This window comes from Bactrocera dorsalis, chromosome 1 (genome assembly GCF_023373825.1).
Source record: "Bactrocera dorsalis isolate Fly_Bdor chromosome 1, ASM2337382v1, whole genome shotgun sequence".
NCBI classification, from domain to species: domain Eukaryota; kingdom Metazoa; phylum Arthropoda; class Insecta; order Diptera; family Tephritidae; genus Bactrocera; species Bactrocera dorsalis.
In genome coordinates this window covers 3,839,458-3,863,260 of record NC_064303.1, presented here as the reverse complement: position 1 = coordinate 3,863,260, position 23,803 = coordinate 3,839,458, and the positions used below count along the sequence as shown (strand labels likewise).

The 23,803-nt window shown below is 34.8% G+C and overlaps 1 protein-coding gene and 1 long non-coding RNA gene across 9 annotated transcripts in view; one reads left to right on the top strand and one right to left on the bottom strand.

The window, feature by feature from the left end:
- LOC125775851 (uncharacterized) overlaps positions 1-21,376 on the bottom strand; it is an 86,260-nt gene extending 64,884 nt beyond the window's left edge. The window contains exon 1 of the long non-coding RNA XR_007421421.1: positions 20,536-21,376. This is a non-coding gene — a long non-coding RNA (uncharacterized LOC125775851). The remainder of the gene's footprint in view (positions 1-20,535) is intronic.
- The window catches only part of LOC105232477 (protein sickie), a 396,183-nt gene that overhangs the window by 142,189 nt on the left and 230,191 nt on the right, over positions 1-23,803 (top strand). The window lies entirely within an intron of this gene.

Here is a 23,803-nt window from a genome sequence, read left to right as displayed (position 1 = left end):
TTCGTATTTTAAATTCATCCTTTTGTCTGCAGTCGGCCACTTAATTTTATTTATGTTGTTATTATTACGAACGCTGTGTTCTTTTTTTCGCCCAGCGTGAACTGTGCTGCTTTTCGTCTTATTGCTTTGACACTTGTAAATCTTTCCAATGTTGCAATTTGGGTGTGTCGTCCGTTGTCCGTCGGCAATCGTCGCATTTATGCTTATTTGTTGATCTTGGCATATCTTTAAAAAAAATATATATGTATGTATATGTATGTTGTGTTTTTTTTTTTGTTTTTGTAAATTAAATCCCGCCAATTGTGTATATGTAGATAAATTATGGTTTCTCTTTTGAAATGTCAAGAGTGTTGAAATCTGGCTGGCGAGGGAGTGTTTTCAAGGTGGACCATATGTGTATGTAGCTGTAAAATAATTTGTAAAGGAGAGAAGCGTGTGAGGTCTCAGCCTGGAAGCTGAAAAACTCTGAATTTGTGAATTAAAAGTGAAAAAATTAGAAATTGATTTCAAGGATATACAGCCAAATATGTTTTGGAGAGTCTCTTCTGTCATAAGTATAGGGTTTTTCAATATTTTTTCCCGCTCTTTTGACATTTCTTTCTCGTAAGGTTTGCTATTTCATCACTTAAAGATATACGATCCAAAAGCGAATCGAAAGTATTAAAATTTACTACCGAGATTCGGTGTCAGTGGCCTCAACTTTAATAGTGGCACAAAGCATTCAGTGAAGGTCGTGAAGTCATTACCTAATCCGAGTTCTTTATGCACCGCTGTTATTAACAATTACATCGAACATTTTAAAGAAATATGGGTTGAAAATCGTTATGTTGTTATCAAGGAGATAGCGGAGGAACTCAACTTCTCTATATGTATCGACACATCTCTTATAGATGAACACATTTTGGTAAATGTTTTGGGTATGAATCATATCAATGCTAGACTGGAATCAAAATACCTGAATGCTTCGTCAAATTTTAGTATGATTTTAATTGACTTTTTGGTCAAACACGAGACGAAAGTTACGCTTCATTCAGCGTATTGCCATATTTGGTTTCCTGAGACTATGTTCTTGATTTGGAACTTAAAACTTTGTTTTTTAGAGCTTCTCTTCTTATCTATTGATCCAATGTATAAGAAGATGAAATATAGAGATCCAAAAAAAAAAGTTGCTTCATTCTAGAAAACAAGTATTAATGGATTTGATTTGTCCGCTGTTTACTATATCTGCACCAGTCCGGGTCAAATTTGATCTTGAGTTAACATGTTAACAAATATTCTTACAAGATACTTCTGTGCCCTATTCTCAAACGAGTCTTAAAAGTTTATAAAAAAATGTTTGTTTTCTTTAACATACTTGAACAACTTTTATCATTTTAAAATGTACATCAAGGCATCACTAGTTCACTCTAAAGTTCTCTCAGACTTAGTAAACCGCTATATTTTACTTTTTGTGTGGTTTCTTCCCTTCATCACCACAATATTTACTCACTGTACAGAAAGTCAAATAGTAGTAAAGTTAATTACAAAACAAACAACTAATCGACACTAATGAACTGTAAACAAATTTTGAGTCGGCCGAGAAGGAGAAAATTTGTTGTATGACGAAATATAAACAAAGAAATATTTTCATAATAATTTAAAAAAATTCAAAATTGTAAATTAAATATTTTTTTTTTTAATATTGTGAAGCGATATCACCAAACAATCAAAACAAAAAAAAATATAGAAATTTCATAGTTAAGTATTAAATGAAGTTGCTTCTAACTACACCACATTGCACCAACAATTGTCGAAGATAACAATTTAAACCAATTAAATTCAATACTCTCGCCACATTTCCATAGTCCTTTTCCAATCACCATGCCACGACTGACGTCACTATCGACAAGTGCCGATTTTCGACGCCTCTTTAACCCACTTTTCAGCGGGCAGCAGCCACTAGCCGCCTTTGAAGCAGCGATTACCGCTCAGCAGCCAGCTGTTGTTGTTTACATATGCTTAACCTTCGCTTAACTGATGTGCCACATAAGTCAACGTCGTCGTTGCATGCTCGCTGTCAGCCGTAGTAATCTCTATATGTCTGTATAAATATGTATATTTTGCATGCAAAACTTGCAAGGTTACAACGGCAACTGAACTGGTGAATATATGCGAGTAGATGCAGCCGATTGACGCACTGGACTGTGCCACTTACTGCCAGCTGTACACTCTATACGAGTAGTATATGTACATGCATATGTAGCCGAATGCAATATCTTTATCTTATTCTTCTTTTTTGCAAATATTGTATATATCTCTGCTGACTTTACTCTGTTTCGCCTTGCGCTGCAACTCTAATTCACTGTCAACTGTCATTCCAACTCTGCGCCGGATTTTTTGCCGCTCCGTTGCAGCCGTGACGTGTCTGGCGGCTTCGACAAACTGCCGCATTTGTCAGGCTGTTTGTCTGTCTGTTACAGCTCTACATGCAGTACGAGTATTTGTCTCTGCATCGATCGATCTGTATTGACATGTGTAGCGAGACACTTGTCTCTCGTCTGCTGGCTATGCACCATGAAAAGTTGACTTGACTAACTGGCTGTTACTTTATTGTCTGTCAATTTTTTGTTATTTTAAGTGCTCCATTTTATTTTTTCTTGCTTGCCTTCTACGTCAATAGGTTTTCAGCTGAATTTTTGTTGATTTTTTTGTTCTTTCACTTTTACTTAATTCTGCTTGTTGTTATGGTTAAACTTGGCTTGCCGCAAATGACAAAGTGGTCATCAATGATGGTGTCACTTTAATTAAGAACTTAAAGGTATATATGTGGTTATATATTTGTTTTTCGATATTTTTAGAGGTTTTTATTCATTACAGTATTTTTGGAGTACTTCTGATCCTTTACAATGCCAGAAGGTGGTTCAGTTTAATTCTACATAGATAAAGTAAAAGCTATTTGCTTATTTAAGAAAAATCACAATACTCTGGAGTTTTGTTGAAAAAAAAAGTAAAATAAGATTCTCAAATTTGCACCGATAGAGTTTCTGTGGCACTCCTAATCTTTTAATATTCAAGAAGAAGCTTTAATAGAGCTTTAAAGCTCAACATGGTTTGATATTACGATAATTGATTATTTCCTTTCCCACCTTATTTTGTTTTTTTACAAAGTTTCACAGGCTAATCAAAACCAAATGCCTGCAACACCTTCACATTCCACAAATATGACTCATCTTCCGACTTTTCTCATGCAACCAATCTAAGTAGGCTTCAATGCGTAACGCGTGCATGCAGCATGCCACATTCAAGTGCAACACAAATACATTCTAAGCTTTCTTGCTTGAAGGCTCAATTTAATGGTCGGTAATGACTCATCTAATGGATCAGCATGTGGGGTCCGCCTGTTCTTATGGATGTTGCTACTGCCGTGAAGCACAAATGGGTTGCAACATTGTTTATGCTTTTAGTGTTTAATCAGCTTATAAAACAGTTATTAGTTAGCGGTGAGCGGAGAAAGAAGGAGCAGTTAAGAATGCGGGAATCATGTGAAAGCAGCAATTTAAGGAATTTCGTAGAAATCTTTTAGTGACTAAGCTTGTATTTGTGTGAGTTGTTGCGGGGTGCAACAAAGTTTTTATGTCCAATGCAAGATTTTTATGGAGTAGGTCTAACAAACGCAGATTTCTTCAAGCATTTGGGTCAATTGCTGTTCACAATTGACATATTCCTTACCAACAACAATAACAACAAAAGTCGACAAAAACGAAGTAGATAAAAAGGGGCTAATTGCAACACTTTGTGGCAAGCAAGCATGTCTAGTCATTAATTCGCATACATGCACATGCTTTATATAGACACAAATCATCGAAACCGCTAATAACCAACTAACATCACAATTGCGCACACATCCATACATACATATATCTATACACACACACGTATATGCACATACAGTGTTTTCATGCGGCGTGCGCTGCTATCTAAACCTCAACTTAATAGGCAAAAAATATGCAGGCTTTCAACGCTTTTATGACTGAAGAAAACTGCAATTCCTCTTTCTGCACACACAAAACCAAAAAACCGAAGAAAAGAAGCTATCAGCATAAAAATTCAAAGTAACTGGAAAATTGGGGCAAATTCGCGCGCAAATATGCTGCCACATATCTTTATATGTGAGTATGTGTATGAATGTGTGTGTGAATGTGTGTTTTTGCTGAAGTGGCGACATAAAAATGACCACAGGAAGCCATTAAACGCCACCAAATAAAGCAAAATCCATAAGTGTGAGCGCGAAGAATTGGAAGTGGCAATTATAATTGCAGTGCAGCACAAAGCAGAGGCGTAAGAATGAAGGAAAATGATTTTCAAAACATGGGTGTGTAAATATTTTTAATCGCACATCAAATAAGTGCGAACTGCTTTGAAATAGATCAACGATGAGCTGTGAAAAATGAGAAATTTGCATGCTTGAGGGCTAACTAATTGAAGTTTTAGTTACGCCTGATAGGATTTAGTGGTTGGAGGGAGGGAATTAACGAAAATATAGAATAATATAGAAATTTGGTTTCATTTTAATTATTTTGGGTATTGTTTATAGGGTTACCTGGTATTTCTATAGATATAAAGCTATGTAAGATCCAAGCAGATTATTTCATCGTATTTAGATAGATGTTTTATTACATACCATCTATGAAAATTCTATAAAGCCTTACTTAAAAATACGAATATCCCGCGAAGTATTAAAGATAGTGATTTTGACCTCGGACCTTTTTTAAAGCAAATAAAATTTCCTTCAAGTTTGTCGTATACATTTTTTCTTTAGCTTTTGTCATTTACGAGATATATACAAAAAATGCGAATTTCAAGCAAAAGTCAGATTTAGAGCCCCGTACTACCTCGCCGGTGTGAGTTACAACTTTGTTGCACTGGGCACTTTTGTAGAGTGAACAATTCTGAGCAATATGCGTCAAAAGTCAAAGCGATGCCATAAAATACCTCTGATCTGTAGGAATTTAAATATAAAAAATCACGATTGTAGTGTATTTTCAATGGAAAATGTTTACATGCCTTGGTCCAGTTCTTAATGTTATTTATTTTTTTTTTTTTTTATTGAATACATGTATTTGCAATCTATTCGTAGAACAATAAGCAAATTAGTTAACTATGGAAATTTGACTTGTATTATTGATCTCCAGTGAGGCCAATAATAATATACTTATGTATGTACATAGGTACATTTACAATTTGTTTAACTTAATTTTATATTAATTAACTTCTAAAGGGTAGATCTAGTACATGATGCCTTTTAAGTCGAATGATTTCATTGGTTTCATCTAATAGCGTAATTGCCAGTAAGTTTTCATGATTACTAATTCTGCGTAAGTATGCCGTACTGAACCTTTTAATTTCATTTTTTATAAAAGGAATATTTAGATCCGAGTGTATGGCTTTATTCGTGATGTACCAAGGAGCATTTGTAATTAGTCTTAAAGTTTTAGACTGATATCTTTGCAATATTTCTATATTTGAAATCGAGGCTGTGCCCCAAAGCTGAATGCCATAAGTCCATATTGGCTTTAATAAAGCTTTATATAATAGGAGTTTAGTCTCGAGATATAGAGTTGATTTAGGTCCAAGTAGCCAATACAGTTTTTTAGTTTTCATTTTTAATTGTTTATTTTTGGCTTGAATATGAGATTTCCATGTTAGGCGCTTGTCCAAGTGCAAGCCTAAGTATTTGACGCTGTCAATTTTCGGAATCGTACTACCATATATGTGACAAGGAGGACAGTCTTTTCGCCTTAAAGTGAATAGCACATGTACAGATTTATTTGTATTGACCTTTATTTTCCAACGATCTAGCCAGGACTGTATCTCATTCAGTTGTTTCTGGACTAAGTTGGAAGCTTCAATTGGAGATGGATTTGTTGCCAGTATAGCAGTGTCGTCAGCATATGTAGCAATAAATACGTTTTCAGTTTGTGGCATGTCTGCAGTAAAAATTGTATAAAGGACTGGTCCGAGAACGCTTCCTTGAGGTACACCAGCTTTGATGTATGTTATGGTAGAGGTTTCATCATTTACTTTTACATAATATGATCTATTAGCGAGATACGACTTAATAATTAAATAAATTGGTGATGGGAAGATTTTTTTCATTTTATATAACAGACCATGGTGCCAAACTTTATCGAATGCTTGTTGTATATCCAAAAACACAGCAGAACAATATTCTTTTCTTTCAAAAGAGTCAACAACGAAATTTATAACTCGATGGCATTGTTCAGGTGTGCCATGATGTCGGCGAAAACCAAATTGGTGTTCAGGTATTATGTTATTTTCTTTGAGTATTGGCGAAATTCTACGTAAGAATATTCTCTCAAATATTTTTGAGAACAGCGTCAGTAGACTGATAGGTCTATACGAGGTTATCTCGTTTTCTGGTTTGTTGGGCTTGGGAACCATCACAATTTCTGCACATTTCCACTGCGTAGGGAAATGGCTTAATCTTAGAATTGAATTATATATTAGTGTCAAAAACATAATACCTTTTTTGGTAGACACTTAGCTATTTTAACGGGTGATTTTTTTGAGGTTAGGATTTTCATGCATTAGTATTTGACAGATCACGTGGGATTTCAGACATGGTGTCAAAGAGAAAGATGCTCAGTATGCTTTGACATTTCATCATGAATAGACTTACTAACGAGCAACGCTTGCAAATCATTGAATTTTATTACCAAAATCAGTGTTCGGTTCGAAATGTGTTTTATCGACAAATTTTGTTCAGCGATGAGGCTCATTTCTGGTTGAATGGCTACGTAAATAAGCAAAATTGCCGCATTTGGGGTGAAGAGCAACCAGAAGCCGTTCAAGAACTGCCCATGCATCCCGAAAAATGCACTGTTTGGTGTGGTTTGTACGCTGGTGGAATCATTGGACCGTATTTTTTCAAAGATGCTGTTGGACGCAACGTTACGGTGAATGGCGATCGCTATCGTTCGATGCTAACAAACTTTTTGTTGCCAAAAAGGAAGAACTGAACTTGGTTGACATGTGGTTTCAACAAGATGGCGCTACATGCCACACAGCTCGCGATTCTATGGCCATTTTGAGGGAAAACTTCGGACAACAATTCATCTCAAGAAATGGACCGTAAGTTGGCCACCAAGATCATGCGATTTAACGCCTTTAGACTATTTTTTGTGGGGCTACGTCAAGTCTAAAGTCTACAGAAATAAGCCAGCAACTATTCCAGCTTTGGAAGACAACATTTCCGAAGAAATTCGGGCTATTCCGGCCGAAATGCTCGAAAAAGTTGCCCAAAATTGGACTTTCCGAATGGACCACCTAAGACGCAGCCGCGGTCAACATTTAAATGAAATTATCTTCAAAAAGTAAATGTCATGAACCAATCTAACGTTTCAAATAAGATAACCGATGAGATTTTGCAAATTTTATGCGTTTTTTTTTTTTTTTTAAAAATTTATAAAGCTCTTAAAAAATAACCCTTTAGCATCGATTTTGTCATATCCTGGAGATTTATTTTTGTCAAGCTTTTCGATTTCACTACAAATTTCTGCAGGTGTTATATGTTTGATTGGCATTGACAATTGACATGGGGCATCAAGAAATTGAAGAACATCGGAATCGTTACCATTATTAATTGTAATAGGTGTAAAGGTTATTTCTAAATGTTTCGCATATGCATCTGCCTTGCTCTTGTCAGATCTACACCATGCATCATTGCAGTCCTTTATTGGCACATTTCTCTTTTTTGGGCGTTTCAGGTACTTCGTAGCTTTCCATATTTTGTAGTCATCGTTACTATTGTCATTTAGATTTTCAATATAATCTGAGATTGATTTATTTCTAAATTCTTTAAGTTTATCTTTAAGTTCACCTGTAGCCTTATTTAGTATAGTCTTGTCTGCTGGGCTTCTAGTATTTTGCCATTTTTTTCGTAATTTTCTCTTTTGTTGAATTAATGCTCTGATATCTGCAGACACATGCACACAGGCACGACGTCTAGGTGTAAAGTTTGCACTATTTTCGATTATAGATGCAGCAACTGCTTGATGAATTAACGACGTAAATGTTTCAACTGCATTGTCCAGTTCTATTGAGCTTTTGATTGAGGTATTAAGTTCCACATTGTCTGTTATCTGGTCTTGAAAAATATTGATTTGGTTTTTATTATTTAATCCAATATACTTCCGTTGCTTTGTATCAATAAGAGTGCTATAACTGATAATAACTGGCGAGTGGTCTGAGCTTAGTTCTTCAGAACTGACAATGTCAAGCAGTGGAGTTTGAATGCCTTTATATACAGCAAAATCTAGCAGATCAGGGATTTTACGTGGATCACTTGGCCAGTAAGTAGGCCCACCAGTAGATAAAGTTTTAAAATTATTCTTTGTAATGCACTTATAAAGTTCTCTACCTTTTGGGTTAGGGATACGTGAGCCCCACCAGGGATGTTTAGCGTTATAATCACCTCCCACAAGGAATCTATTGCCCAGGGAATTAAAAAAGTTTTCGTATTCCGGAGTTGTGATGCTATGTCTTGGCGGTGAATACAAAGCATAAATATGTAAGTCAATATTATTGCAATTTAGTTTGATCCCTGCAGCTTGTATTGACAATGTTTGTGTTGGTTCAAGTATATCATACTTGATATTTGATTTAACCAAAACAGCACAGCCGGCGTGAGCCCTGTTACTAGGGTGATTAGTGGCGATTAGGTCATAGTTTCTTATATTAAAAAAGGTTTTGTCTGTGAAATGGGTTTCTGAAATCAACATTATATCAATGAAGTTGTCTTTTAAAAATATTTCAGTTTCCTGTGTATGACGGGATAAACCATTGGCATTCCATATTGCTATTCTTAAGTCTGCTTGCATAGTTTATCGATAAGTAGTGACATCATATTAAGAAGTGTGTTTGTTAATTCAATTTGTTTAGAGAGTAAACTCTGTGATTTTTGTTCATTTACCTCATTGCTGTTGTCTTTACCTGTTAAAATGCTAGCGTATGACTGCTTGTTGTTGATTACAGTATTTGTGTTATTATTAGTGTTTTGCGATCTCATGTTTACACTCTCTTTCGTACGGTTGGAAAATATAGGCTTCTTTCCAGTGAGTTGCTGATAAACTATGCAGCCTTTGTAATTCGCGGTGTGGTGTTGTTGGCAATGAGCACATGTTGGTAAAGTGTCTTTTGGTTTTGTGCATTCTGCGGTTGGATGCATTAGTCCACATTTTACGCATTTATAGGGTTTTCTACAATACGTTTTGGTATGTCCAAATTCTTGGCATCGATGGCATTGAACCATGTCACTTGTTTGCCTAGGGGGCTCTACTTTAATATTTGCATTATTCAAATGTTTTAACTCATAGATGTCTTTGTTGTTGGTACTTGGCTCCAAGTCAACAAAAAACATTGACAAAGGTTGTTTTGTTACTCTACTCTTAACATTAAATACATTTCTGACTTTATGTCCTAATAGAGTAATGTCATTTTTTATATCATCAGTAGGAGTTGACCAGTGTAATCCCTTTAGTACTATTCTATATGACCGTTCCTGTTTGGGCTGATATGTATGATAACTTATCTTCCCTGCTTCTAGTAGTTGTACAATTTTTCTATATGAATCTATGTTATTTATAAATAGTCTAACTTGTCCATCTTTTGACGATTTATAACTAAAATCTTTTCTAGAAATCAAAGTTGAAATAGAGGTTATCATTTCACTTATGTTAACTACTCCAGGTATAATCAACGGTGGTGGCTTTGGAATATTCGGCATTGTTGCTTCATTCGCTTCGATATTATTGTTCTCGCCAGCCTCTCGTTCATCATTGTCGTCGTCACTCAAAAGATCGTATCGGTTTGGGTGTATAATTACTTGTTTTCTGTGGACATACAAGCTAGGGGACTCTTTGTTGGCACGCTTTCCATTTTTGTTTGTAACACTTTGCCATTTGAAGAGAGTACTCTCACCTTCTGCATTCATTTCGCGACTTTACAATTGTTGGATGTTATTAACAAATCGATTTTGCTACACTTTGATATTTAGATCTCCACTAAACACGTGACACGTCTGTTCACTAGCACATTCAGAAAGAGACTTGAATGTTAATATTAAAGGCTAAAATTTTCAGAGGATTTTTTAGGGTATTCCAAAGAAATCTCGAGACGGGATAGAAAAAAATTAATAGTTCAAAAAACACCCTAATGTATATACATATATAATATCTACACCCATACTTAAAATAAAAATTGCCTGACAGACTTTTCACGTTACAAAATAAAAGCAATCAAACACAAAATATTGACATATGGAGATCAAACTTTCCACGAACATAGAAAAGGTTGTACCAGCATTTTTACTGATGCGGTTTGCGAGTTTAAGGCTCAGTTTAAATGGACCAGTACGAGTCAAATGGTATTTTATAAAAATATTTCCTTTTTATTATCTTCTGCTTCTCCTGTTCATTAAATTCGCATTCTTCAGAAATTTGTTGACAATATTAGTATTAAACTAGTATTAATTATTAATTTTTTATTTAACAGTTTTCCGTTTCATATAAAAATACGAATAAAATCAAGCTCACGTTTATAGTTACGCCGACTATTAGTCGCCTAACCACTTAGCAACTAATGATGGCAAAGCAGTTGAGCATTTTGCGTGTGACTGCAAAAGCGAGCGTTAATAATTTTATAATTATTATTGAACTAAAGCATTCACAAACATACAAACATTACCATATAGTATAATATTATAGAAATACTAATTAAAACAGCAAATTACAAACTAATGGCAAATTCATTTGCAATTAGAGTTCTGCTGCACTTTGATTTTATGAACTTTATCTTGGTATTAAGCATATAGCTATAAAGTTTAATATAGAATAAGATAAATATATAATAAATACAAATACATACATATATACATTTAGAATTATTCGTAAACATTTATACTTAGAACTTCCGTTGAATTTAATAGCTGCAAGTCGTGCAGCTGAGTATAACTGTGGGAAATTCTAACTATTCTAGCTGGGTGTGTTCTTCCAGTTTATATATAAGCGATTATTAGAGCAATGATCACTTATTGAAGAAAATTATTGGAACCAATTATTTCAAATTAGTGTGCTGTTAAGTAAAATATGTCTCTCTGAACGACACATTACGTATTGCAGCTCTATATTAAGTACAGAGGTACTAATTGTGCTGGTGTGGTTTCAATAATTCCATAATTTCATCGACTTTTTCAGCGATAGGTCGTCCAGAGCGAGGTGCATCTTTCAGATTGAAATTTCCAGAACGGCAGCGAGCGAACAGTTGTTGTTCTACACAAACTGATACACCATACTTCATACTTCACAAATTTAATTGATGACTTGCATGGCAATCTTCCCTTTTTTATTCTACAATAATTTCAAAATATAGCGAATTTCTTCATTACTTTCACTTATTTTTAAACAGCTGTCACTTGTTTTTAAATTCCCCGAATTTATTTTTTTTTATTAAATGAAGCTCACCTTTCCATCTATTAACAAAATACGAAAAGACTTCTTTGACTAAGCAATATATTGCTTTTGCCTAAGATAGTGGGCATCTCTTCAGAATATCTTTACAAAGTTTCAAAGAACTCTCGGTATAAAGCTTAAAAATATATTAATATATGTATATTAGCACAGAAATACTTCAAATATAGATAATTTTTAAAGGTATAGCTTATCGAAATATGAAAGGAAAAAATCATTTTTCAAACATTTCACACTAGGTACGCCCCTTAAGCAACATCACAGTTTACGACGCTCTTTAGAAATAGAGACAATTGTATAAACTACCTTGTAATTTACTTTCAGTGATCATTTAAATGTTTTTAAGCAGAGAGATCAGATAATATGCACAAACACTCGTACATATACATATATCTACATATATTTCTGGCGACCGTTAGCCACACGCAACAGAAGTCATACGAATCGAACTCCAAAACCAAATTTGCATAAGAACATAATTATACGAGTGTTGCTATTCCATATGCAAATATATATAAAAGATATGTATATTGTATGGTATGTACATACATATGCCTAAGATTTTGTGACAGCTGTTGGCAGTTGGTCAGCAAACCTGTGATTAACTGATAATAATGCTACAAGCCGAAAATGTGTAAATAAGCGACGCATATTTTAAACAATTAAAAAGTTAACGATTCGCTGATTGATGATAAAAGTGAACCTTTAGGGAACATCGAGGGAATAAATAAGTGAGGAAATGGAGAGTAAAAAATTGATGTGTTGATGATGCTCGTACACTTAATGGTGGTAGAAAAGATGTTAGAAAAAAGATGATTGCAAATGGGTATAGAAAAGTAAAAATGATGAATTGTTGAATAACTAAACGGAAAAGAATTAGGAATAAAAATAGTAGTAGAAAACACGATCTTGATGTATGACAATAAATAAATACGTGAGAAAGAAAGAAACAAAAAAACACAAGTCAGAGTTGCATTTGGAGCCCCTCAGCCAAGCTTCTAGTACAAATATAAATCAGCAATATATATGTATATTATGCTAAAATAAATCAATAATAAAGCCTTACTCAAAATTCCAATAATTTTTCATAAAAAAACAAACTTTTTAATTAAATTCCAACCTCAAAATGCAAACAATAGAATTTAACTCCAATTAATTCCATATTTGAAACTATTTGCACGTGCAAAATATTTACCACGCTGTTTTGCTTTCTCATTGTGGTCGCCAATATTTAGTACTCATGTTTGTACACTACCTGAGGGTGGTCAAATTTACGCTGTTTTGCATTCACTATGTTTGCATTTGCCACTTGGAAACATTTCACTCGTTTTAAACGCAATATTTCGACGTTTTGAATTTTGAAATGCGAAATTGAATGAGAATTATGAAAATTTGCAATTTATTTAGAAAAGCTCAATGCGTTCAGGAAAAAATCAGGTTTAGTTAACATTGGCACAGTGGGTCAAAAGTGACAAAATATGGTGAACTAAATAAAAGTTGATATTGTGATTCAAAGAAAGAATTAAAAATACAAAATTTTTGGCGAAAAATTAATATTTTGTTGAATTTGAAGTTAATTTCAGAACTTTAATATAACAAACATTTTAAAAAAATTTTTTTAAAAACTTAAAAGAATATTATAATAATGATATTTATTATTGGTATTTCATTTTGAATTATATTTTAGGATGTGTTAAAAAAAACGAATATTATTATTTTCGCATGAAACCATGAAAATAAGTTCATAGAATCTCTACGAAAATCCCTCCAAGTATGAGCTCTTAATTGTAACGGAAAGGTCCTCCACCTTACATTTTTCTATTTTGGTCCTATGTATATCAGATAGAAAAACTCATATCTCGTTTCCAACCTTCTTGTAAAAATATCTCATTTCATACATTATGTAGGAAATTGAATGCTCTACAAAATGGTCGTTTCATGAAGCTTACCGTTTAGAAAAAATTAACAGATAAAGTTTTGATTATTTTTAGACAATAATTTTTTTTCTTATGAAATTATTATAAAAAATTCTATTTTCCCTGACCAATATCGAAAAAGTATTTTCGTATTTTATCAATAGATGTCGTTGCAGTCGTGTATCTCCAGTGCTACCAATCACATCGCTAAGGAACTTAACATTCATCATCATTTAAAAAAGGCTAGCTACAAAAAGAATCTCGATGTTTGGGTACCACATGAATTGTCCGTGAAAAATTTAATGGACCGAATTATAAACATCTGCGATTCTTTGCTGAAACGAAATGAAATCGGAACCATTTCTGAAGTAAATGGTAACAAGAGACAAAAATTTGAACAATTACGACAATAATATGTGAAAAGATCATGGTCCAATCGTGAAAAAGTTAGATAAATAGTCATAAAGCCTGGATTGACCCCTTGAAAGGTTATGCTGAGTGTTTGGTGGGACTGTAAAGGAATCATCCATTGTGAACTGTTCCAGCTTGGTCGAAGGATTGCTTCTACATTTTTACTGTCAACAACTGATGAGACTGAAGAAAGTAATTAAAAAAACGGCCAGAACTGATCAATAGTAAGGGCTTCGTCATCCATCAGAACAATGCTAGACCACACACATCTTTGATGACTCGGAAAAAACTGGCAGAGCTCGGGTGGGAAGTTTTTATGCATCCACCATATACCGCTGACCTTGCATCATCAGAGTACCGTTTGTTTCGGTTAACGCAAAACTGCCTTAATGGAGTAAAGTTGTGAAAATTACTTGTCACAATTTTCCGGCGAGAAACCAAAAAAGTTTTACACTGACGGAATAATGTGTCCAGCGGAAAAAGTGGTAGACTAAAATGGTACATATTTGGTTGATTAAATTTCATTATAAATATAAAAAAATAAGTTGAAATTTGAGATGAAATACGAAAAGACTTTTTTGACTACCCAAAACAACACATAGTTTGCCTCCTATGGCTTGTCGTACAACAACAAAACGAAGACTGAAAAAAATTGTTTCCTATAATATCCACAATTTAGACTATTGTAGGCAAATATATCACTATTTCGGGGTAAATATTCTCTTTTGAGCAGCATCGTTTCAACAAATGGGTCACAGTTTACCAAAAATGTCATTACATTGACTACCTTAAACCATATACTTTATACATATATATAATATTATAGGCATTTATTAAGCAAAAGACTAAAAATTGACAGTTTTAAAGGTCTATGGTCATCGCCCTTGTAAGTCCATAACATATTCATTTCACTATTAAATTATAAATAAATAAATTTTAAATATTAATTTAAAATACAAAATACAGTTATCGATCTAATAAACTCAAACTAATAAGCTCACCAAACTGTCCATCAGTGCTGTCAATTATTTCCATATGCAAATGTGTATTTACTTTGTGTAGTGCAAATAGATACATCACATTATTTGGATTTGGCAAATAAATTGTTCGCACGGCTTTCCAACCGTATATACACACACACATACTCCCACCTTATGCGGTGCGCACAGTGACAAGCGAGTTGTGACTAACAAATGCCAATGATTAGTGAGCCACCAACGCACACACACACAAACACGTGTAAATGTATGGGTGATGAAGTGTTGATTGCACGCATTGTTGTTGCTTCTGTCATTATGGCCGATGACCGAAAATTAACTGTACATTAACTGTTACGCAGCAACGAAGCGGCAAGTCGTTGAAGTTGTCGCCCGTTGACCACTCACGCAGCGTACAGCAAATAGTTTCGGGAGCAGCAAATGGAGTCGGTGGCGATAATTTTGTTTATGCCACTTCATATTTGAACACACACAAACAGCAACAGAAGCAGCAGTATGCAACTGTCTGTGGATTTTGTGTTGCCACCGCTGCGAAACTGTTTGCCAACGGTCATAATAGGCCAATCTGGCAGTCGTTGCTGTTGCTGCCACACGGAGCCTTTGCAAGTGGGTTTATGACATTTGAAGGAGTTGCGCCGCTGTGTGAGTGTGTTGAAGATTGCGTATGTGCGCATATGTGTGTGTGGTTGCCTGTGGGGGTGGGCGTGCGCAATACAACTGTTGGCGCTGACAATTGTTAATTGAATTTTGCATGTTTTAGTAGGCGCTCGTTGCCAAATGTTGCGAACAACATTTGCTGCTGTTGTCAGTGTTGTTGTTGTTTAGCTAGATTGTCACTGCCACTGTTTCCGCTGCCATGCTTGCGCTTGTTAATGCATATGCCGCGTATGTTTGCGTTGTGCCTTGTGTTTTGATGCTTGTGGCAACATTCAATTTTTTTCGTCGTCGATTTCCTACACGAATTGTTTTGCAGCTGCAATAGCTCGTTGTCGTATGTAACCAGCTGACAGGCAGGACTATTTTGTTGACTGTTGAACTGTTAAAGGCTTTACTCTGAGTACCTTGGAAGTTAATTATTCTGTGGTTTCAATGTTATTGAAGACTCTTACTCAAGTCAATCATAAATTTGAGGTTCAAGTTTAATTTTTCAAAAAGGCTTTTAAAATTCATTAGATGTAAAGGAAGAAATCAAGTCAATCTCTTGAAACTTCTGAAAATATCTCTCAAGTTATTTAAGGTCAATATCCGGTACAAGGTTAATTCTTCAAAAAGCTTTCTAAAATTAAAAAAAAATAAAGTAAATCTCGTGAAATTTTTCAAAATATACTTGTATATCCAGTAGATTAAGGTCCGTTTAAATATCCACTTCTTTAATGAAACTCTTCCTAAGTCGGGGATTTAATGTGAAAAAAACTGTAATCAAGATCACAAAATCACTTACATACTTCATTCGTTTTTCCGAAAAAATTACTTCAAAAACATTCTGATTGTGAAGATGTATAGCGTAGACTCTACCTAAAGCGGTATCTTTTTTTACGCCTGGATGGCCAAGCATACCCTCAAAACTTCAATGTTTATTTATTAAAAACAAATATTTATTGGTATAAGTATTGCCTATCTAAAACTATAATATTTTTCCATCTTCCTGGCAATTTGTGGACTCCATCCAAAATTCACGGCGGCCAAGAATGAATCTGTCCAAATGGTAACAAATTCCGGGCTTTTTCAGCAATCGCTCGTTTCAATTTTATTAGTTGTTGTATGTGGCTTTCCCCATTTGTGATTTTCCCTGGTTTTAGAAGCTCATAATAGAGCACACTTTTCTGATACCACCAAATACAGAGCAACCTTGGTGTTATGAATGTCCAGCTCTGCGGTTGATTTGGCATATTGGTCTGATGTGACATTTGAATTTTTTATTTAGAGTTGCCGTAGTGAATCTGTTTTCCATCACAATCTGGTGGTAAACTACTGCTTTTGTAGTGTTCACGCAGGCTTTCTCACTTGAAAAATTGTTCTACGAATTTTCTCTTCAACTCTTGTGACACCCGATCTCCTTGGTTTTGATATATACGACTGCTTTTACACGTCTTGAAATGACTGCTAGAATGACTTCCGAGGTTCTCGAGCTCTTCTTGTGTTAAGCAACAATCTTCATCAAGTAATGCTTCCAGTTTTTTATCTTCAAACTTTTTTGACCGTTAATGTAATAATCAAGTGAAGTGAAAATAGTTATAGACCCAATATATGAAAAGTTAGTCTTCGTAGGCTGTAATATGATTCTTTAAAGCCCTCAAACATTTTTCTAGTCAGCCAGGCAAGCTTACACATCTGATTCCTTAACTATTTTGGTTTTTACCCCATAAATTAATCAGTTCCTATATTCAATAAGCCTCTTAAGCTATTATAATCGATTTCACGACCTTTCCCAACTTCGATATCAGAAAGATTTTTAAGAAACCCGAAGTGCTTCCAAAGCAAAGCAAATCATTATTAATTAAATTTTTGTTTATACTTAACAAAAGTTTGTTGAACTGGCTTCTACGAGTACTGGCGTTCTTTTTAATAAAATAATAATAATAGTTGGAATAAAAAAAAAACAAAAGTTGCAATACAAAGTAATTAATTGCAGGCAGAAAAACCTGTTTCTTTACCTCAAAGTGTAAAATAGTCGCATGAGTCATAGAAGCCAACCGGCGGCTATACGTTTTATGTTTATGCTTTATGGCGCTTATAATTGTTGTTGTTTTAAGTATAACAAGCGCAAGTGGTCAAGCAACAACAATAACAGTTTATACGTAATTTATCAGCTTTTGGTAAGAAAATCCAATTTTGGTTAATTCTTTGACAGCAGACATTTGTTTTTGTTTCCACAATTTTTTTCACACTTTTTTTTAAATATAGTTAACGGTTTGCGGCTGTCGGCAAAGAGGTAATACGAATAAGCCAGCTGTGGACAAATGCATTTGTACAGCAACAACACATACACACATGCATACATACATACATACTATGTTTTTAGTAATGATAACAAGGTCGTTTGTTTTTATTGCTGTAGCTTTGGAGAAACGAAGAAATAGGAAAAGCTTTGCAACAACAAATATTCAACAGTTTTTGCTAATACGAATTAATTGCATTATGATGCTTGGACATTTTTGTTTGTATATACAAATAATATACATATATACATACATATGTACATATATATCTACCTACCTATATTTTTAATTAGACTACAAGCTGTGCTGTCTTTGAACGCTCAAAACATTTTTGTGGCTTGCGGTTGCAACTCCAACAATTGGTTGCCACAACAATCAGTTAACTTTACTTTTTTCCTTTTACTTCTTCTTTTTTTATTGCGCAAATTTGTTGACCACAAACTGAAACCAGAAAGTTACTAAATTAACGGTTTATTGAATTGAGCTTTCTTGTGCACACAGTCGTATTACACACACAAGCACTAACAACTATATTGACAATCGGTTTGTCTGTTCTGCTCCATCACTTCTTTGTTTTTGCTCACGCTGGTGTCGCCGTTAATTGCCGCGTCGCGCTGTTGCTTGTCCAACAGTTTAACCTCGCAATCAACCGCAAAACTTTCAATGCAAAAAAAAAGTTGTAGAGTAGGTGTCGCAAAACAAAGGAGTAGGGCACGCATGCGGTCCGCTGTGGTCCAGCGCCAGCAACAATAACAACGTCAACAACTTAAAAGTTAAACACCGTTGTGTGAACGGACCGCACAACGCGCTTTCAACCTTTTTTGCACCAACTACGGAAATGGGCGCAACAAATTAGCTCCTCCATGTACTTTTATGGTGATACACGCTGCTGATGGCGCTGCTGACGGCCCTTTTTGTGGTAGCCAATCGCTAAATTTGCGTGAATTATTTATTGTTTACCGCTTTTTTCGCTGAAATCCAAAGATGCTTAAGTGTTTATGATAAATATAGTGGACGATAACACCTTGGTGGACCTAAATACAGTTAATCGCATCAGTATTATTGATTTTCGGGTGTTCACGGAAGAACTTAATAAGCGGTTTTTAAACTGAGAGGAGCAATAAGGAAGTGAGTTGATGAAGTATAAATCATTTTTGATTTTTTGTATGGAAGGATGGTGGGTTTGTGTAGTTAAAATGGGAATACCTGAAAATTTACAAATTGCACTCATAAGACCCCAAGATATAGAAGAAGGAGAATATAGTATAGAGAAATTTTTTTGTACTACTTGCATACGATTGTGCCAGAATGACATTTAGGGGACAAAATTTTAATAATTTTTCTCGTGAAGTGTCTAATGGATGCTTCAAAGCCAAATAAAAAATATTTGTCTTTTTTTTGCTAAAATTAAAATTTTTCATTTATAAGAGGCAAAAAAATAGCTAATAACTTATAGTAGTTTTCATAATGCCATTCTTACAAAAACCATGGCTCCTATTGGCAACAAACTTCGAAATCGACTTTCACAAGCTTTTTTTGAGACAATGTAACTAGAAAAATCATTCGCCATTGACAGGAATTGGTCAAGTTGTTGCCAAGACTTAAGGTTGATGTGTACGAAGCTCCCAACAGAGCTTTAGAAGCCTCTGGCGACTTACTATCGATTTGTGTAGCGTGGGATTGTCCGGATAGAACACAATTTTCCTCCTATTAAACAAGACTGGGAACTTCTCAGCGCTGGATTCCTTCGGACAGTCCAATTTTTGATCCAAACTAAAAGTTTGCCTGTAGGGGAGCAGCTCATACTAAATGATATTCTGCCAATCATACCAAACTCATATGCAAACTCTTCCTGCCCGTCAGTTTTGGCTTGGCCACTGTTTGCGCTAGCTCTCCTCGAAACGACCATGATCGTTTTCGCTTGACTTTGTCGTGACTGACGCATTTTTCATCAGCAGTAAGCACAAGTTTCAAAAACGGATCGATTTTGTTTCTATTCCAAGATGAAGATTCAGTCCATGAATTTACGTTAATGCACGTGGACTCGACAATTTATATTATTTTATAAATACGAGTATTTATCTTCAATTAGACCTCCATGGAGGATTTTTGACATCAAAAATAGGGAAACGGAATCGACGATCAAAATTGCACGTAGTTAGCTGATACAGCATCGTTACCCTAATCACTATAGTTAGGATAGTTTACGTTTTCACCTTTATCATAGAGAACTGTAAAATAAGCAGTATTTTCTGTTTGTTGATGTTCATCTTTGAAGCCTAATCAAGTAAAACTGAGTGAATCAATCACAAAATTGCCTGATAATTCCTTTTAGTATGAAATCTTACTTTCCTAACAGCATACAGTATTATCCGATCGCTCTTATATAACGCGAGATATAGGTTATTACAGCCATCTATTGCAAAAATTATGGATTTGCTTTTACTTGGTCTTAGATATACATACATATACGTATATGTGTTTTATTTTAATTTTTTTGTTTTGTTTTTGAAATCGTCTCTTGTTCTAAAGAGACAAAAAAAATATCTTTATATTCCACAAAACCGCGATATTCTTGTTTTTCTTAAATCTATACCTGATAAATGCGTATTTTTCTATGAAACCATTAAATCAATATTTATATTTTAAAGTCTCAAATAATCTTTATTTATATTGCTTCAGCTTGATAATTCACTCTTTACCCCAACTACATGTAGACTCAATTAATTCTTACATGTATATGTACCTTCAACTCCGACAATTTCCACATTTTCATATCTAAAATATCGATTCAGCTGTCATTAAAAACTTTTTGCACATGACAAATGTCAACGTAGCTCAAATTTCCATTTAATTTAACCGCAAATAGCAATTTTCTTCCACCACCAGCAAAGCGCTTATTAAAAACTGCCATTCAAAGAAAAGCGCGATAAAAATCTAAGCAAACAGCGCTGCGCTTGTGTCAATAAGAGACCGCCAGTTGGCCAAACACAGCAATCACGGTTAGTATGACAACAGTTGGCAGGTGTCTCAATGCCGCAGCACACACACATATACACAATTGGGTGTAAAAATTTATGACAAAGTACGAGGAGCAGTACGTCGATAGCTCAGGTAGTCGGTGCCTTCAAGTGACCCGCTCGCCCGCTTTCTAACCAACTACCTTCTGTGGCAACATTTCGAAATTTATTTGCATTTCATTTCTCACCAAAATGAGTAATGTTCAATTGACAATTGTCAACTGCCAATTGTTTGTCTCGTTTAGTGCCATTTGGTCAACCAGAACAGCTGTCCGCAAACAAATATTTTATGAGCGTTCTCCGTTCTGGCAGTAGAAACGTTTTCATTATGTCTTTGCACACTGTTTCGTTTGTTTATTTATGCTCATTCTAACCACTTTTGTGTACAGGTGTGCAATTTGTTGTTGTTATCTTCTGCTTTTTTAATGTCAATACAATTTTCCATGCTCCGATGTGACCAGTCGGTAACGACACTTGATATTCGTTTGTCAAATATTTCTTCTATACCTAATGGATGTTTCGTTAGTGGTCAAGTGTCTTGTTATCAGTGTTGGACATCCATGTGTATACTCATTTGTATGTGTATATGGTGCATATGTATGTTTGTATGTCATTGTAAAGTGTTTTTTTCAGTTGAACTGACGCTCTTCTTTGTGCATTGTTTGGGTAATTGGTTTCTGAGTGCATTTTATTTGGTGTGTCTTAAGTAGGTTCTCCCATTCTAGTATCTAGGCGAATTGCCATAATAAACATGTAGAATTTATTTTCTTTACCTATGGAATAAGCATAAAGCAAGACTACAAGCGTCGACCTTCTAAGCACTTGACATTGAGTAAGTGAAATTACTCGCTGCAATTAATTATTTACAATTTAAATGTCATTGTAATATGTTTTGGATATGAAAATAAGCTTGTTTACCAAATTTGCAATTTCCGGCTTTTGCTTTTCTAATTCTGAATTGTAAAGTTTAGAAAGTTATTTTTGTTGCCACTGCACTTTCTATTCTAAGAACATAAACCCAGTTCTAATTAGATATAAATATAGTCAAGCCCAAAAATAGTAGCTTTGAGTAAAAAAAAAGAATGTAGACTATGAACAATTTTCTCACTTGTTGAAAATTGCTTCCTCTACTCTTCTACTAAAATTTGTACATTCATTTTCACCGATCACTTTATAAGACCTCTATATCGGTATCATAAGATTAAAATATTGTTTTTTTTCTAATCTTCAACAAAAATTTCGTGTTAAATTGGTATGAATATGCGTCTTTAGCTACCCAAAGGCTAATACATTTTTATCGGAACATCATCCTGAACACCTTTATCGCGTACACAGATCAATCAAGTAGAAAGGTATAATGAAATACATATAGAATATTAAGCATTTATTCAGCGGTTTGCGATTCGACAAGTATTGGATGATAACAAATTCGGCAAACAACTGGTATAAAGAAAAAATTCCAGTATAAAAAACTAGAGGTATAATGGCGAAAAAATATATATGAGGTATACACATAATTTATTATACTACTGTGATCAAAAAGTAAAGTAAAATTGTCATTTAAAACTCCTTGTCATCAGGTTACGTTAGGTTTGGTTAATCTGGTAGGCCAATAAGCCACGCTTAGACCAGTTTTGGTCCTTTGCGATCCCAGTTTCTAGGTCCAAGGGGAGTAGTTCTTACCTGCGCTCGTCGCGAATTTTAACAGACTCTGCGGCCTCACTATCGATACCTTATCCAGTGTCTCACACCGTGGGAACCACAGGAATGTTGTGTACTACTGATCTACCGTTTTGCTCATGACTTTCACAGTTTTGCACTCAGGTAGATCGTCCAATCGGTCTTTGATTCTCTTTACCATGCCGAGATATGCCCTCGCACCAGAAACGCAAGCAAATTTTTAACGAATTATTTTTTATGAATTTTTTTGCTTAGGAAGGAAGTATCATCCATTTTTGTCTGCGGAACGAATACTCTCGTGTGAATACATTGAAATTATTTCAGAAAGTCTTTGCTGATTAAATGTATGCTTGTCGAGATGTTTCATCTCCTTCTGAGATAGAAGTTTCCACCTCACTCTCCTCCATACAACTACCGTCCGAAAAGATTTTAAGTCTAATCACATTAATGCCCATTGAACAGTGACCACTAAGAGCTTGTACAATTTTAGCAACATGAACTTTGTTCAAGGAAGTAGTTCAGTAGATCTCTTGCGTTCGACTCCAGGCCAGAAGGACCTCACAGTCGGACAGAAACTGGTCGTCGTCCACCGCCTGCTAAGCTCTTGTCAGCTTCATTGTTTTAGTGCTAGAACGCAAGAAGCCAATAGAGATCCCGCTCGGTCAATACAATCAATACAATACAAATCAGTAATATATATATTTTCGAATATATATGTACATTGACTACAAATTGCCTGCATAGTCGCTACGCCAAATGTCCTTCCACCCAAAATGGATGCGATTGTTATCACATCATATTGGTGAAATTTGCGTGGAAAAAGTCGCGAAGTGACAACGAAAAGAAAATACAGTTCAAAAAGCAATAAAATGCGAATGAAATTAAAAGTAAAAAAGAAACTTTGACATTTGCGCGCAGTGACAAGCGTAGCAGCGCACTTTTTGTAACAGCAACATGGCAGATAACGGTGCATGTTGCAGGTTGACAGTAAAAAATGTTAAATGTTGCATTTCTGTGCTTTACTTGTTGGCAAACAACAAAAATATATGTATTTGTATATACGATATAATACAATACACAATTGTCAATGTCAAGTGCTGCACACGGTTGACGTTTGACAAAAGGCTCTGTTGCATGTTTTACGCCAACGAGTAGCTTCGTCAGCGACAAGCAAGCGCTTTTTTGCTATTTTTTTATTTTACCATTTTTTTCTTTTCAAAAAAGCACTTTTGTTGAAATGTTTTAATTTCGCTGAACGCTTCCGTTTGCTGTTATTGCTTTTTTTGCACTTTCTGCTTTTCTTTTTTCAGTCCC